General features: G+C 43.3%; 1 protein-coding gene across 14 annotated transcripts in view; it reads right to left on the reverse strand.

The window, feature by feature from the left end:
• Positions 1-15,968, reverse strand: part of TLN2 (talin 2) — a 471,505-nt gene that overhangs the window by 447,540 nt on the left and 7,997 nt on the right. For 2 of the 14 annotated variants that reach the window (XM_084967196.1, XM_084967203.1), the window contains exon 2: positions 8,933-9,054. The exons of the other annotated variants lie outside the window; for them this stretch is intronic. The gene's annotated coding sequence lies outside the window, so the exon portion shown is untranslated. The remainder of the gene's footprint in view (positions 1-8,932; positions 9,055-15,968) is intronic. 14 annotated transcript variants of the gene reach the window in all.

The raw sequence follows: 15,968 nt of genomic DNA on the forward strand, positions 1-15,968 counted from the left end.
CAGCTACAGATGTGATGAATTCATTTGAGTAATAAAAAAATGGAAGAGAAAAAAAAAAAAAAAAAGGATCCAGCGTTGTCATGAGCTGTGGTATAGGTCACAGAGGCGATTCGGATCCCACGTTGCTGTGGCTCTGGCATAGGCTAGCCGCTGCAGCTCTGATTGGACCCCTAGCCTGGGAACCTCCATATACCGTAGAAGCAGCCCTAGCAAAGGCAAAAAGACAAAAAAAAAAAAAAAAAAAGTAATATGCACCTTCCTTGTCAAGAGCATATAAATCTGTGCCCCAACCAGGAACACAAACATTCTGCCTACATTCAGTCGGTGCAGACGCTGTTCCTGTCCTATGTGCTGTAGGTCACTCAATCAGGTGCCTCAAGCCAAGAGAAACAGCCTGATGTCACATCCCAACAACAGAGATATTTACTGGCTTGTGATTTTTCTTTCCTGACCTTCATCCCACAAATGCATAAGGTGGACTAGCAAATGAAACTAGCAGATTAAAATATTCTATTTCATTAAAAAACAACAACAACAACACTGTTAGCTTTAAAGCAGGGTAAGGGCCAGCACATCTGGATCCAATCACTAAAATTTTGTATTCTTACCATCTCCCCGCCCATAGAGCAGGCAGCAGAGCACAGGAATAGAGCACAGATGGGCTCCCTGGACCCCAACCCAGGCTTTGCCACTAGCCCAACGCATGACCTTGGACAGAGTCTATGACCTTCCTAGGGTTCAGCTTCCTTAGAGTCTTCCAGGCCACAACACAGGACTAACCGGTAACAGGATTCAAATGTTGATGAATTTGTAATGACCTTCACTTTTCCACCTGATTTTATCTGCAAAGATTCCATTTCTCCTGGGAGGAGACAGAGCCATTGTTCCTTGCTCTCTGGGACAGTCACTCCCTTTGCCCCTCCCTGCCAAGCCCTTGTCCTGAGCCTAGTGGTGCCTCCACTTTCCAGTTCAGCTTCTCCAAGAGGACGATGTGATGAGAAAGAGCCCCTGGGAGAATGTCCCAAATTGGCACTGTGCTCTCTCCGACTAATGTCTAGCACAGCAGGCCTTCAGTTCATCAAATAAGCTTCTAATTGTCTTTTTGGAAATGTGCATGGACGCTTATTTCAAGCCATTTGGCAAGGGCCTCACAGGGGTCTGTTTCTGACACTGTGCTTGCAGAAGAAGGATTTAAGAGCCTGGAGGAGCGTTAAAAGAACAGCACTCCATCTGAGCCTGTCCTTGGATGGAAATAAAATAACTTTTTCAGGGACCCACCACCTACAGTAAGATACAAACCTCTGCAGGTCTGGAGGAACTCAAAAGTACTGTCTTTCACACCCAGACCTAAGTCTTCTCCCAGGGACAATGAGAAGGGGTCTTGACAGGGTCAATGGACACCAAGAACTATGGCACACTTGAGTGGTCCCAGCAGGGCTCGCCTGTCCCCAGGCATCATTTTTCCCTACTGCAACAATTCAGGCTGCTGAGGACCCTAACATCAAGTTAGAAACAGACCCTAGACCACAGTCAAGAGATATGTAAGGGGATTCCCCTCACACATGGCTCAGCAGGTTAAGAACTCAACTAGCATCCAAGAGGACACAGGTTTGATCCCCGGTCTCACTTGGTGGGTTAAGGCTCTGGCGATGCCACAAGCTGTAGTGTAGATCCGATTCAACCCCTAGCCCAGGAACTTCTATATGCTGCAGGTGCGGAAATGTAAAAGGAAAAAAAAAAAACAGAGAGAGAGGATGTGTGAGAGCACCCAATTTGGAGTCAGAAACCTGGGTTCAAATCTTTAGCCTAAGCCATCTCTTCCGGTTCCTCAGAAGAGATGATCAGACCTTGTCAGCACCACCCCGCCCCCCCGCCCCGGTAATAGGTGTGCCTGCCCTCTAAGCAAACCCTGCTTCCGATTTATTGTACATACACATTCACCTCGGTATATTATTAAAATGCTGGTTCTGAGTCAGCATGTCTGGATGGAGCCCCAGATGCCGCATCGGATGGAGCCCCAGATGCCGCATCAGATGGAGCAGAGTCCGGATGGAGCCCTGGTGATGCTAATGTTGCTGATCCACAGACCAAGTTTCAATAGCAAGGACAGAAATTTATGACTCAACCAGTATTTATCAAACAGCTCCAGTAAGAATCACATGGGATAACTCTTAAGTACACAGATTCTAGGGCCCCAACCCAGACCAGAGCAGGCCAGGTGAGCTGTCAATCTAGCAAGGACTCAGGCAAGTCTTATGATCAAGGAAGCTTGGGAATCCTGGTCTAGATCATCCGCATCTCTAATTTCAAGCTCCCACACAGCCTATGGCAACCCTTGCTTCCTTTACAAAGTCTTCTTCAGTTAACTTACAACCTAGTAACATAGCTCCCGCTTCCAGGGGCCCTGCAGAGCACATTTAAAGAGCTGAAGGCTCTTCTAAACTTTTCCAAGTCCTGGAACGCTCAGAAAATGATCACCTTTGTCCAGCCTGAGCTCTGGTGGCCCCTGAGGGACTGAGGAAGGATGGGGGCCCATTATCTCAGCACACAGGATCATAGCCCAGCTCCCTGGCTTAGAAAGCTCTGCTCCCACTTCAACCTCACTGGTCAACAAGCAAAACCAATCAGCACAGCCCTCCAATACATCTCCCCATTGTTCTTAAACAAACTCTGATCCAAAACAGAGGAGAAAAAATAACCACATCGAACTCCCATTCTGAGGTTGCCTACAAGAAACAGTACAGCTCAGAGGTGAAAAATACATCCATCCATCCATTCACTTACCCTATCCAACAAATTACAGCTAATTACTATGTGCCCAGAAGCACAAACAATCTTGAATCCTTGCAACAAATCCTTGGTTTGTCGGTATTGGGGACAGTGAAGCTCTCCCAAGATCACACGATGAACAGTAGTCACCGTATTAGAGGTTCCTACATGTAACCCTTTGAGACACTCAAGCCTCTTCTGATTTATCTTCATGCCTCCTGCCCACACATACCCTCCCAACTGCTTTCCATGAGAGCAGGGCCCAGGTCTGGGCCACATCCACCATGCACCTCATAAATACCCAGAAAAAGATTTGCCAAATTGATGGATGATTTCAAAGCTGGGGCTCCTCCATGATAAGATGCCTCCACCATACAAGGCTACAGGTGTACCTGGGTTTTTAAAAACTCCCAACAATATAATATGAATTTACAACACCTTAGTTAGAAAGAGGATGGTGAAAAGGAAGTCTGGTAGTCAAAGACCTAAAGGATTCTTCTCCCGCTCTAGCCATGCTGCCCTCACATCTGGACTAGCCACTTGGCCTCTAGGGTAGCTCAGTTTCTCCACCAACATGATGGTTTCATTGGGAACTCCCACAATATACTAGATGTGGCACTAAGATGAACATGAGGAAGGGAAAGAGGTGAGAGTCAATTCCATCCCTCAGCAACCCTGGGCCACTTCCACTCCTCCCACTCCACAAAGCACCAATCTAAACAAAGCATACAGAACAGTTTTCAAACATGGACAGATCAACCAGGGACCTAGGGGAGTCATTTGCATCACAAACAAAATCTTTAGTTTGAAAACTAATTCACAAAAAGAAGGCTAAAGTAACAAGTTCCCCTGACACATTTTTTGAATCAGGGTTTATTTAAGTATTATCATTACAGTAAACTTCACCCTTTTTAAGTGCATATAGTTCTATCGACTTTGACAAATATACACAGTTCCTCTTGCAGTGTTAAAAACAGATTATCTGTAACTTTTCAAGAATATATTGCATAAAGTGACGAGGGCACATATGGCCCAAAGACATAAAATTAATTTTACCTCCTCTTTCTAAAAGTGAAGGTCCCCATTCCACCAGAAGAAGAACCTAGAACTGAAAATCTTGTACGTACATCTGCAAGGCAAGGAGCAGAGTACCAATATCTACTGGTCAATGCAGCTGAACCTCCCTTAATAACAGTGGAGTCACTCCTCTCAACCCCACACCCTCTCCTATGAAAGCATTTACTGTTTTTTAAATACACAAACAGCCCAAGAACGCAAACCTATTTCTACCAAAGGTCATCCTTAACTACGTGTGCAATGTAAAACCACAAAGCCTTCCTGAATTAATTCCAGAAATCTCTAATAAATTTCACATTACTATCAATGCTCCAAAGGAACTGACCTGGACAGGGAATATAACTTTTACTTTAAGACGTATCTTAAAATGAAGTGCGTGAGTTTATGTACAAAAGGAAGAGGGATGATTATTCAAACAGAACTCTAACAACTATTAAAAATACATCCCTGCTGCAGAAGGTCCTGGTAACTTCAGACTAAAAACAGCATTACAAGCCAGAAAATGGCAACAAATGCCACTGTAAACTATCAATCAATGTTTTTAACCTTACTATATGGCTGGCTTCTGGTAAAAATCACGACTAATTTCCAAGCCCTAGCTTAGTGGCACTCCAGTCTCAGTATATTTGATAATATTTTTTTATATTTTTTTATTTTTTGGCCACACCTGTGGCATGCATAAGTTCCTGGACCAGTGATCGAACCCATGCCAAAGCAGTAACCCGAGCCACTGCTGTGACAATGCAGGATCCTTAACCCACTGTGCCACAAGGGAACTCCTACCTAACAATTTTAGTATGTAAACGCCACATTTTTGGACCCTACACGGACCTACAAAATTAGAATATTTATAGTACCTAACCATGTTCCTGGGTAATTCTAATGGTACTGACCTAAGGACCACACTCTAAGAGACGCAAGTGAGAGTAAGAAAGCATGTGTTTTGTTATAAAATCATTAAAATAAAGTTGGTGAAATAACTTGGACACTGATCCAGAGTATGGGTTATAATCCATAGGCTAATGGGCCAGGCTTAGGAATTTTTTCATTATTCAAGGAGATTACCATTGTAGTATCACAGATAAACTACAATGACCATCTTTTATTAATATTCAGATGCCAGGTCTAAGTGTGATCCCAGAGCAGTTGTTGCTGTTTCCCTTTTTTTTTTTTTTTTTTTTTTTTTTTTTTGGCTGCCCCAAGGCATATGGAATGCCCGGGCCACAGATCATATCTGACTGCAGCTGTGACCTACAACCTATATTGCACCACAGCAGCAACTCCAGCTCAGCTTTTTTTTTATCTTTTTAGGGCCACACCCACGGCACATGGAGGTTCCCAGGCTTGGGGTCTAATTGGAGCTACAGCTGCTGGCCTACACCACAGCCACAGGCAACACAGGATCTGAGCCATGTCTGTGACCTACACCACAGCTCATGGCAACGCTGGATCCTTAACTCACTGAGTGAGGCCAGGGATCAACCCACAACCTCATGGTTCCCAGTTGGATCCGTTTCTGCTGTGCCATGACAGGAACACCGTTTTTTTGGTTTTTTTTTGTTTTTGAGCCCCACTTTAGAATAAAAGATCTCTAGGGGTAGAATCTAGGAATCCACATCTCAAAATTTTCTCTAAGTGATTCTTCTGCAGTGGAGCATGTACCACCACATTTTAGTTTGTGTGAATACATTTTATAACAATAAATCCTTAATAATCACAATTTTTTTCTTGCCTTGTCCTCTCACCGATTCTCCTTTTGCTTTGCTAAAGCATGAAGTATTTATTTGTTCCCACTCCATCTCGACTTATCTCCCACTCTTCTCCACTGTGGTACAAGGTGCATCTGTACACAGGGAAAATTCAAGCCAGATTTATTTATCATCAGCTAAAGGACAGTGAGCACAGCCTGGCATCCAAAGACTCTCCCCATCAGTACAACAGCAAGGGTGCTGTCTAAGAAAGCAACCCCCTCGGGCTCAAAGCACCCCTTGATTCCAGCAACCACTTTCCCATGATGCCTCCCATGCAAGCCACCAATGGAAAAGAAAATGGGAACTTGGTAGTACTGGTGGGTTTCCCCCTTTAAATATAGTATATCCATGATAGAGTGCATTCATTCTCACATGCTGGAGAGCATCAAAATCTTCAGAAGAAACAATAAAAATAGTTGTTACCTCAGCTTCTGGCTCAGCAGTATTCTAGAAAGTCTCCTAAATCTTTATTTTTCAGGAGCCTCCCAGAAGATTTGTATGCACATCAAGACTTGAAAAATCACCAGTGTTATGGAAGAAACGTAGGATATGGATGAGAAAATCTGAGTTTGCATCAAACTTAGCCAGTATTTAGTGTGTAAACCTTGGTACACATCAATTACCTCAAAGTGGAAATAATACCATCTGCCATGGTTGTTATGACGGCAAAAAAACTTAAACAAGACATTGGTAAAATGTCCAGTCCCAGGTATAGGTCAATGAACCTGGCAGGTGCGGAATTCCACAACCATTACAGAAGAGGGTCCTTTAGCCTAAAGAGGTAACTTCAATAACAAGCATGCCATGTCACAGGCATATTCTGAGAAACAAGTCATTTTGCCAGTCCGTGCTATACCTTGAATTGTGTCCCCTCACAACAAATGTGTTGGAGTCCTAAATTCCCAGTACCTCAGAAAGTAACCTGGAGTCTTTACAGAGATGATCAGGTTAAAATGAAAACATAATGGTGGGCCCTACCTTATCTATTGTGACTGGTGTCCTTATAAAAACAGGACATTTGGACACAGAAACAAACCTGCATCGAAGAAGATGGCCTATGACAAGCCAAGGAGAGAAGCCTGGAACGGATGCTTCTTCCCTCAGTAGGAACCAACTCTTGCCAACACCTTGACCTTGAACTTCCAGCTTCCAGAACCGAGACAACATATATTTCTGCTGGTGAAGCCACAACTCGGTGGTACAGTGATGTGGCAGCCCAAACAAATTCAATCTATTAGGTTCCAGTACAAGAGGAAAGTGCCCTTCTCCAGCTCCTTTTGGGAAGGACGCTTTGCCATCTGATGCTTCTCAGATTCCACAGGATGTGTTTTCATATCTTCATCAGGTATAATACTGCATTGACACTACTTCTCAGGTCCATCAGAGAGCTAGCTCTTGGCAAACAGAGCATCCCTAACCAGCTCTGCTGTGCAGTCTTGAACCTGTAGCAACTGTCATAAAATCAGAGCTCCAACCTATGTGCAAGCTCACCAGCAAGAACCAGCAAGTGATTCTTCATTCTTATACAACTATGCAAACCCACTCTACACAGCCAGTCACACTCCCTTTTTCCTTCCGTCAGAGTGGCACCCATGGCCAGCTTCTCAGAGAGCTTAAGCCACCCCCAGCACACAGGCACCAAGAGGCCATAATGAAAAGGAGCCATAAAAGCTCTCAGGAGACAACTCTCTCAAACTTAACGCAACTTTCATTCTCGCCTAAGTAATTCAAAACACACTGGGAAAATGTCCCCAAAGAAAATAATCAAGCCCTTCCAGCATGCATTCAAAATGAAACCTGAAAGGGTCTTGCTCAGTGAGCAAGAGTTTGGGAGGGCGAGGAGTGGACTGGCCCCTCTGAGATGGCTGCCCAGCATTGGGAAATAGCTGTGTCTGTCCAGAGAGCAAGGGTAGCAAGCATCTCCCATGCTAGGCTACTGTCCCCAGTGCCCTGGCTACTTTTACCCCCTAAGCACCCTTCCTGGGCCACCTCTCCTTGGAGCCTCCCTATGGATCTTTAAAAAACAGTGTCCAGGAGTTCCCTTCTTGGCACAGCAGAAATGAATCCGACTAGGAACCATGAGGTTGAGGGTTCGATCCCTGGCCTCGCTCAGTGGGTTAAGTACCCAGCGATGCTGGGAGCTGTGGTGTAGCTTGCAGACTCGGCTTGGATCCAGCATTGCCATGGCACTGGCGTAGGCCAGCAGCTGTAGCTCCGATTAGACCCCCAGCCTGGGAACCTCCATATGCCTAAAAAAAAAAGAAAAAAAAGTGTCCAGCAGCAGTCCCACACCTTATGAGTTGACATGCAGCTAGATGGATGCTCAAGGGTTAGAAGAGCAAACAACTTTCAATGTTAATATTTATTAACATTAAAAACAAAAATAAACAATGTCCAGGTCTTACTCTCAGAAATTCCAAATCAGTGACTCCAGGGCAGGGGAGGGGTGGGGTGGAGGAGTACAGCCAGCATGTTTAAGGGGCTTCACTGACAGTTCTGACACACACCCAGAGCCTAGAAACATAGTCATGATTTAAAGTCAGGGTCCACCCAGGCATCCCGAGAAAAGGAGAAAGTGCCACTAATGGTCACGAGTAAGGGACTCCGGTGCCAGCTTTGCCAAGTGACCCAGTTGGTCCCATCCTTCTCAGACTGAGTTCTTCCGCTACCAAAGGGAAAGGCTGACCTAAAACCACTCAGGCTCCCTCTTTAAAAAAATAAAACACTGATAATAAAAATAAACTTCCCTCGAATCACACTAAGATGGCCCACAAAGACAGCTGCTCTTTCTCCCCGGGTGTACTGGACCAAAAGCTTCACGGCTGACATCTCACCCACAGGGAGAGCTCCTCTCATCCTGTGGGGAGGGCCCAGGAGTGACAGAGGCTGAACCCAATGGAGAGCCCTTCAAGGAGAAAATTAAGCCTCTTAAAGTGCCCTCGATGTAATCTCTCAAACCCAGGAATAATCCACACTCCCCTTGGAAGATCTGCCATGTGTGACCTCAGGCCACGCTCAGGAAAGAGCTTCCCTTACATTAAACTAGGTTCTGAACATGGATGCCAAGTAATGAGATGGGCTGTCCTAAAGGATGCAAACAGAAAGACAAGGGCAGGGCCTTGATAAATCAAAGTTTGGAGCCTGGGTGCCTACGAGAGCAGTGCAGAGGGAAGCACAGAACACCCCATCCCTCCGCAGGCTATCACTCAGCCGGGGCCTCAAACATTATAGGAGGAAACAGAGACATCTCTCCGTGTGGTCGGATGAGTGAGGCACCAAAACAACTTACCAGGACATCGAGGTCAATGATAAACACTTAAGACGAGTGAACTTACCATCTTGAACCCAGCGGCAAAAGTTACCAAGCAGACTGCTTAAGTGTCCCACTTCAGAGATAAAAAGGAGAAACGGCCATCTGTCTCTGTCAAGCTGTCCTCTGCAGATGCCTTCCACCACTCTATAAGTATTTAACAAGGATGGGCTTCACTCCTTCAGTATTTGAACCCCTAACTCTCAGCACATGCCCGGAAAAATATTGCCCTCAAGAGGCACTGCTTTTCCACCTCAACATTACTCTTGTCCTTAGCTCCAGTCTGGAAAACTGACTTTTCCTTATTCAGGGCTAACTCTATAACCAGCAAGTTGTCTTCATCAATTTCTCACCTTAAAAATTTTATGTTGACCCAACCTGAGCTTCTGAGCCCTAGCTTAGCAGGAGCTGTCACCTCTTTTTTACATCATCTGGTGACACCTGTCCTTGTATCCTTGACCTGCTAGGATGGCTATTCCCCTCTTTCCAATTCCTCTGCAGGACCTGTTCAAGGACCTAAGAGTACTATAAATTTATAGATCTCATGAGGTTGGTAAAAACAGGAAAAGTAAGTCCAACACTGCTGTTGTTTGAGCCCTGATGTCAAATTCATTTTTATCTGCCCAAGTGGGAGTACAATAAAAATGTTCTAGGGTGAAAAAAAACACATTAAGACCCATCAATTCCACACCTAATTTATTTACTCATGTAAAATAAAGGGATGTTCATCCAAAAATGTGTACATGGAAGTGCGTCAGCTTTATTCATAATAGTTACATAATGGTAATAATCCAAATGTACACCTAACAGGTGAATACAATTTTTGGTACATCGACACACAGTGGAATTTTACTCAGCAATAAAAAGGAATAAATTACTGATACATGTATAGATATGGATCATGTTCAGAAATGTCATACCAATGGAAACAATCTAAATGTCCATCAACAGAGTGGATCAAGAAGATGTGGTACATATACACAATGGAATATTACTCAGCCATTGAAAAGAATGAAATACCAGCATTTTTAGCAACATGGATAGACCTAGAAATCATCATGCTAAGTGAAGTCAGCCAGACAATGAGACACCAACATCAAATACTTTCATGGACATGTGGAATCTGAAAAAAGGACAGACTGAACTTCTTTGCAGAACAGATGCTGACTCACAGACATTGGAAAACTTAAGGTCTCTGGAGGAGACAGTTTGGGAGATGGAGGGATGCGCTTGGGCTATGGGATGGAAATCCTGTGAAATCAGATTGTTATGATCATTATACAACTACAGATGTGATAAATTCATTTGAGTAACAAAAAAGAAAGAAAGAAAGAAACATCATACCGAGTAAAAGAAGCCAAGACACCAAGAGCAAATATTGTATGATTTTATTTAATTGAAGCTCTAGAAAAGACAAATCTAATCTATGGGCACAGAAAGCAGATCAGTGTTTACCTAGGGCTGGTGGGACTGACTGGGATGGGGCACTAGGGAACTTTTCACCCCGATGGAAACTTTCTATATATTTTTCTCCTTCTTTCTTTCCTTTCTTTCTTTTTTTTTTTTTTTAGGGCCCCACCTGTGGCATATGGAAGTTCCTGGGCGGGGCTGAATCAGAGCTGCAGCTGTCAGCCTATACCAGAGCCCCAGCAACTCAGGATCTGAACCTCATGAGACCTACACCACAGCCTGTAGCAGCGCCAAATCCTTAACCCACTGAGCAAGGCCAGGGGTCGAACTCAAATCCTCATGGATACTAGTTAGGTTCTTAATTCGCTGAGCCACAAAGGAAACTCCAAAACTTTCTATATTTTAATTGAGGTTGATGGTGACATGAGTGTACAGATTTGTCAAAATTTATTGAAACATATGTTTCAAATGGGTGCATTTCATTGTTTGAAAGTTGTACCTCAATAAAGTTAATTTTTTAAAAATGTGATACAAAGCAAAAAAAAAAAAAAATGGCTTGTTGATTATCTACCACGTGCCAGGCATTGTAGACGTGTGTGGACACAGTGCCAGGGACAGTTTCTTTCATGGAGCTTTCATTCTAGTGCCATGAGGCAGACAAAAAAGAATCACATATGTAATACAGGCAAACCTCCTGTTACCACACTTCATTTTATTGTACTTTGCAGATATTGCCATTTTTACAAATCGGATGTTTGTGGCACCCTTGCACCAAGCAAGTCTATCAGGACCACTCTTCCAACAGCATTTGCTCGCTTCCTATCTCTGTGTCATATTTTGATAATTCTCACAATATTTCACATTTTTTAAGATTAAAAAAAGATTATTATATTTGTTGCAGTGACCTGTGCTCAGCGATCTTTGAGGTTATAATTAAAATGGAGGGGGGACAAACTGCACCCAGATGAGAAGATGAACTTAATAAATGTGTGTGTTCTGACTGCTCCACCGACTGGCAGCTCCCCAGCTCTCTCCCTCTCCTCCAGCCTCTTTATTCCCTGAGACACAATACTGGAATAAGGCCAATTAATAACCTTACGGAGGCCTCTAAGTATTCAAATGAAAGGAGGAGTCCCACGTCTCTAACTTGAAATCAGAAGCTAGAAATAATTAAGCTTACTGAGGAAGGCAAGTCAAAAGCCTAGACAGGCCAAAATCTAGGTCCCTTGAGCCAAACAGCCAAGCTGAGAATGAATGCAAAGGAAAAGTACTTAAAGGACATGGAAAGTACTACTTCAGTGAACACACAAACATACAAAAGGGAAACAGCATTCCTGCTGATACGGAGAAAGCTTTATTGGTCTGGATAGAAGATCAAAGTAGTCACAACACTCCTTCAGCCAAAGCCTAATCCAGGGAGTTCCCATTGTGGCTCAGCAGTAACAAACCAGACTAGTATCCATCAGGATGCGGGTTTGATCCTGGCCCTGCTCAGTGGGTTAAGGATCCAGCATTGCCTCAAGCTGTGGTGCAGGTAACAGACACAGCTCAGATCTGACATTGCTGTGGCTGTGGCGTAGGCCAGCAGCTGCAAATCCTATTCAACCCCTAGCCTGGGAACTTCCACAGCCCTAAAAAGAAAAAAAAAAAAAAAAAGCCTCATCCAGAGCACAGCCCTAATGCTCATCAATTCTAGGAAGGCTGAGAGAAGTGAGGACGTTGCAGAAGAAAAGTCTGAAGCTAGCAGAGGTTGGTTCATGATGTTGAAGGAAAGAAGCTGACTCCATAACAGAGTGTAAAGTGAAGTAGCAGGTGCTGATGTGGAGGCTGCAGCAAGTTATCCGAAGATCTAGCTAAGATCATTAATGAAGGTGGCTACACCAAACAACAGATTTTTCATGTAGATGAAACAGCCTTATATTAGAAGATGCCACCTAGGGCTTCATAGCCAGAGAGGAGAAGTCAATGCTGGCTTCAAAGGACAGGCTGACTCTCTTGTTAGGAGCAATGCAGCTGGTGACTTTAAAATTGAAGCCAATGCCCATTTACCATTCCAAAAATCCTACAGCTCTTAAGAATTATGCTCCATCTACTCTGCCTATGCTCTATAAATGGAACAAGAAAGCCTGGATGACAACATATCTGTTTACAACATATTTTCCTGAATATTTTAAGTCCACTGTTGAGATCTACTACTCAGAAAAGATTCCTTTCCAAATATTACTGCTCAATGACAATGCACCTAGTCATGGAAGAGCTCTGCTGGAGATGCAGAATGGGATGCATGTTGTTTTCATACCTGCTAACACAACATCCATTCTGCAGCCCACGGATCAAGAAGTCATTTTGACTTTCAAGTCTTATTCTTTAAGAAATACATTTTGTAAGGCTATGGCTGCCACAGACAGTGATTCCTCTGATGGATCTGGGCAAAGTAAACTGAAACCATGTGGAAAGGATTTACCAATCTAGATACCATTTAAGAACATTCATGATTCATGGTAGGAGATCAAAATAATAAGATAAGCAGGAACTTGGAAGAAGTTGATTCCAACCCTCATAAATGACTTTGAGGAGTTCAAGATCTCAGTGAAGGAAATAACTGCAAATGTGGTAGAAACAGCAAGAGAACTAGAGGTGGAGCCAAAAGATGGGATTGATTTCCTACCATTTCATGATAAAGCTTGAATGAATGAGGAATTGTTTCTTACGCATAAGAGAAGAAAGTGGTTTCTTGAGATGGAATCTACCCTTGGTGAAGATGCTGTGAAGACTACTGAAATGACAACAAAGGGTTTAGAATATTATATCGACTTAGTTGCTAAAGAAGTGGCATGGTTTGAGAGAATGACTCCAATTTGGAAGAAGTTCTACTGTGGGTAAAATGCTATCAAATAGCATTGCATGCTACAGAAAAATTGTTCATGAAAGAGTCAATCAGTTTGCCTAACTTCACTGTTGTCTTATTTTAAGATGTGGCCACAACCACCCAACCTTCCTCAACTCCCACCCCAACTGGTTAGCAGCCATCAACACAACAGCAAGAAAGATTATGACTCCACCTGCAAAAAGATTATGACTCTCTGAAGACTCAGAGGATGGCTGGCACTTTTCTGCATAAAATATTTTTTCTTTTTTTTTTTTAATTAAAGTGTACTTGATGGAGGTTCCCATTGTGTCTCAGTGGAAACAAATCTGACTAGTATTCATGAAGATGCAGGTACCATCGCTGGTCTCGCTGATGGGTTAGGGATCTGGCATTGCCATGAGCAGTGGTATAGGTCGCAGATCCCACATTGCTGTTGCTGTGGCCGTGGTGTAGGCCAGCAGCTGCAGCTCCGGTTCGACTATAGCCTGGGAACTTCCATATGCTGTAGGTACAGCCCTGAAAAGCAAATAAAAATTTCAAAAAATAACGTATGGTTGATTTACAGTGTTGTGCCAATTTCTGCTGTACTTCAAAGTGATTCAGCCATACATATATATACATCCCCTTTCTTATATTATCTTCCATCATGTCCTATCCCAAGAGACTGCATATAGTTCCCTGTGCTATACATTAGGGCCTCACTGCTCATCCATTCTAAATGTAATAGTTTGCATTTACTAACTCCAAACTCCCAATCCATTCCACTCCCTCCTCCTCCCCCTTGTCAACAACAAGTCTGCTCTCCATATCTGTAAGTCTGTTTCTCTTTTGTAGATAGGTTCATTTGCACCCTATTTTAGATTCCACATATAAATGATATATGGTATTTGTTTCTCTCTTTCTGCTTACTTTATTTAATGTGAGAATCTCTAGTTGTATCCATGCTGTTGTAAATGCCATTATATCATTCTTTTTATGGCTGAGTAGTACTGTATTGTACATATGTACCACATCTTCTTAATCCATTCATCTGTCAATGGACATTAAGGTTGTTTCAATGTCTTGACAAAGAATATAAATGGAAAAAAAAACGGTCTCTTTAGCAAGTGGTACTGGGAAAACTGGACAGCTGCATGTAAATCAATGAAACTAGAACACGCCCTAACACCATACACAAAAATAAACTCAAAAGAGCTTAGAGACTTAAACATAAGACATGACATCATAAAAATCCTAGAAGAGAACAGAGGCAAAATATTCTCTGACATAAACCATATAAATGTTTTCTTATGGCAGACTCCCAAGGCAACAGAAATAGAAATAAAAACAAAAATAAACAAATGGGACCTAATCAAACTTACCAACTTTTACATAGCAAAGGAAACCATTAAAAAAAAAAAAAAAGACAACCTACAGAATGAGAGAAAATAGCAAATGATGCAACCAACAAGGGCTTAATAAAATATTTTTAATTAAGGTATGTACATTGTTTTTTTAGATGTAATGCTATTGCACACTTAACAGACTACAGTATAATGTAAATATAACTTTTATATGCACTGGGAAATCAAAAATTCATATGACAGTTTATTTCGATCTTCACTTGTGGTAGTATGGAACAGAACCTACAGTATCTCCAAGATTCGCCTGTGTCAAGGAATGACAAATGATATGAAAACACAGAAGAAAGAAGCTGAGAGCAGGGGCTAGGGGAAGCCAGGGAGACCTCTAAGGAGGTGATACTGGAGCAGACTCTTCAGTCAAGTAAAGTGAGAGAGAACAGCCCCCACCTTCAGAAGCCAGGAAGAGGAGACCCTGCAGGAGATCAGGAACTGGAGCAGCCAGCGTGCAGGAGAACCAGGTGAGGATTGCAGTGTAGAAGCCAAGTGAAGACAGCATCCCAAAGAGATCGCTGGCTACCCACTGCCGAGAGGCTGCAGGCAATGACAACTAGGAGTTGGTCACTGGGTATCACTGTTACTTAAAGAAGTGTGATTTCGGTGAAGGGGTCAAGCAAAAGCCAAAGTGAGGAGGGTTCAGGACAGAATGAGAGCAGGGAATGGAGCAGAATGTACAACAACTCTTTTGGAAATACTTATTACAAAGGGGAATGGATGAACTGGAAGAACAGCTGACTGTGATACAGGGTGAGTGTTCTGTTGTTGCTGCTTTTTGCCTTAAAATGAGAGATACTACAGCATGTTTCTCAAGGAGATGATCCATCAGAAGGAGAAAACTGCTGATGCAGAAGGGAAAGGAGATACAGACATGAGTGAGAGCCATGCATGCCAACAGGGAAAGGTCTCCAGTGCACATGTGCTTCCAGTGCTGTGTGGTTTCGGTGCAGGGAGGCCAGCAGATAACAGCACGAGATAATGAAACTAGTTCCCAATTGCTTCCTTTTCCTCAGTGAAATAAGCCAGGTCATCAGCTGAGAATGGGCTAGGGCTAGAAACATGGTGGGCATGGCAATGCCAAGAGCCCACCTTGAAGCTTATGTTTACAAATCAAAAGCCAGATGACGCAGATGGCTAGTTTCCTCCAGGTAGGTTCATCAGCCTGCATGCAGCAAGAGCATGGTGGGCAGAGAGTAGGGTTCCCAGGAAAGTAAGGTGAAGGGGAAATGGCCAAGGAAGTTGAGAGTGTATGCAAGCACCTGAGCTTGAGGCAGTAGCAGGGGACAAGAGAGGATGATGGACAGCAAGTGGAAGTGTCACCAGGTCAGAGCCCCTTGTAGGGTGAAGGCTAGGTGGAAGTGGGTGATAACAGGAATAGTATGAAA

This window comes from Sus scrofa, chromosome 1 (assembly GCF_054392235.1).
Source record: "Sus scrofa isolate SSC_HxYL_T2T_F1_AM1 chromosome 1, Sscrofa_HxYL_maternal_Yorkshire_Landrace_v2.0, whole genome shotgun sequence".
Lineage (NCBI taxonomy): Eukaryota > Metazoa > Chordata > Mammalia > Artiodactyla > Suidae > Sus > Sus scrofa.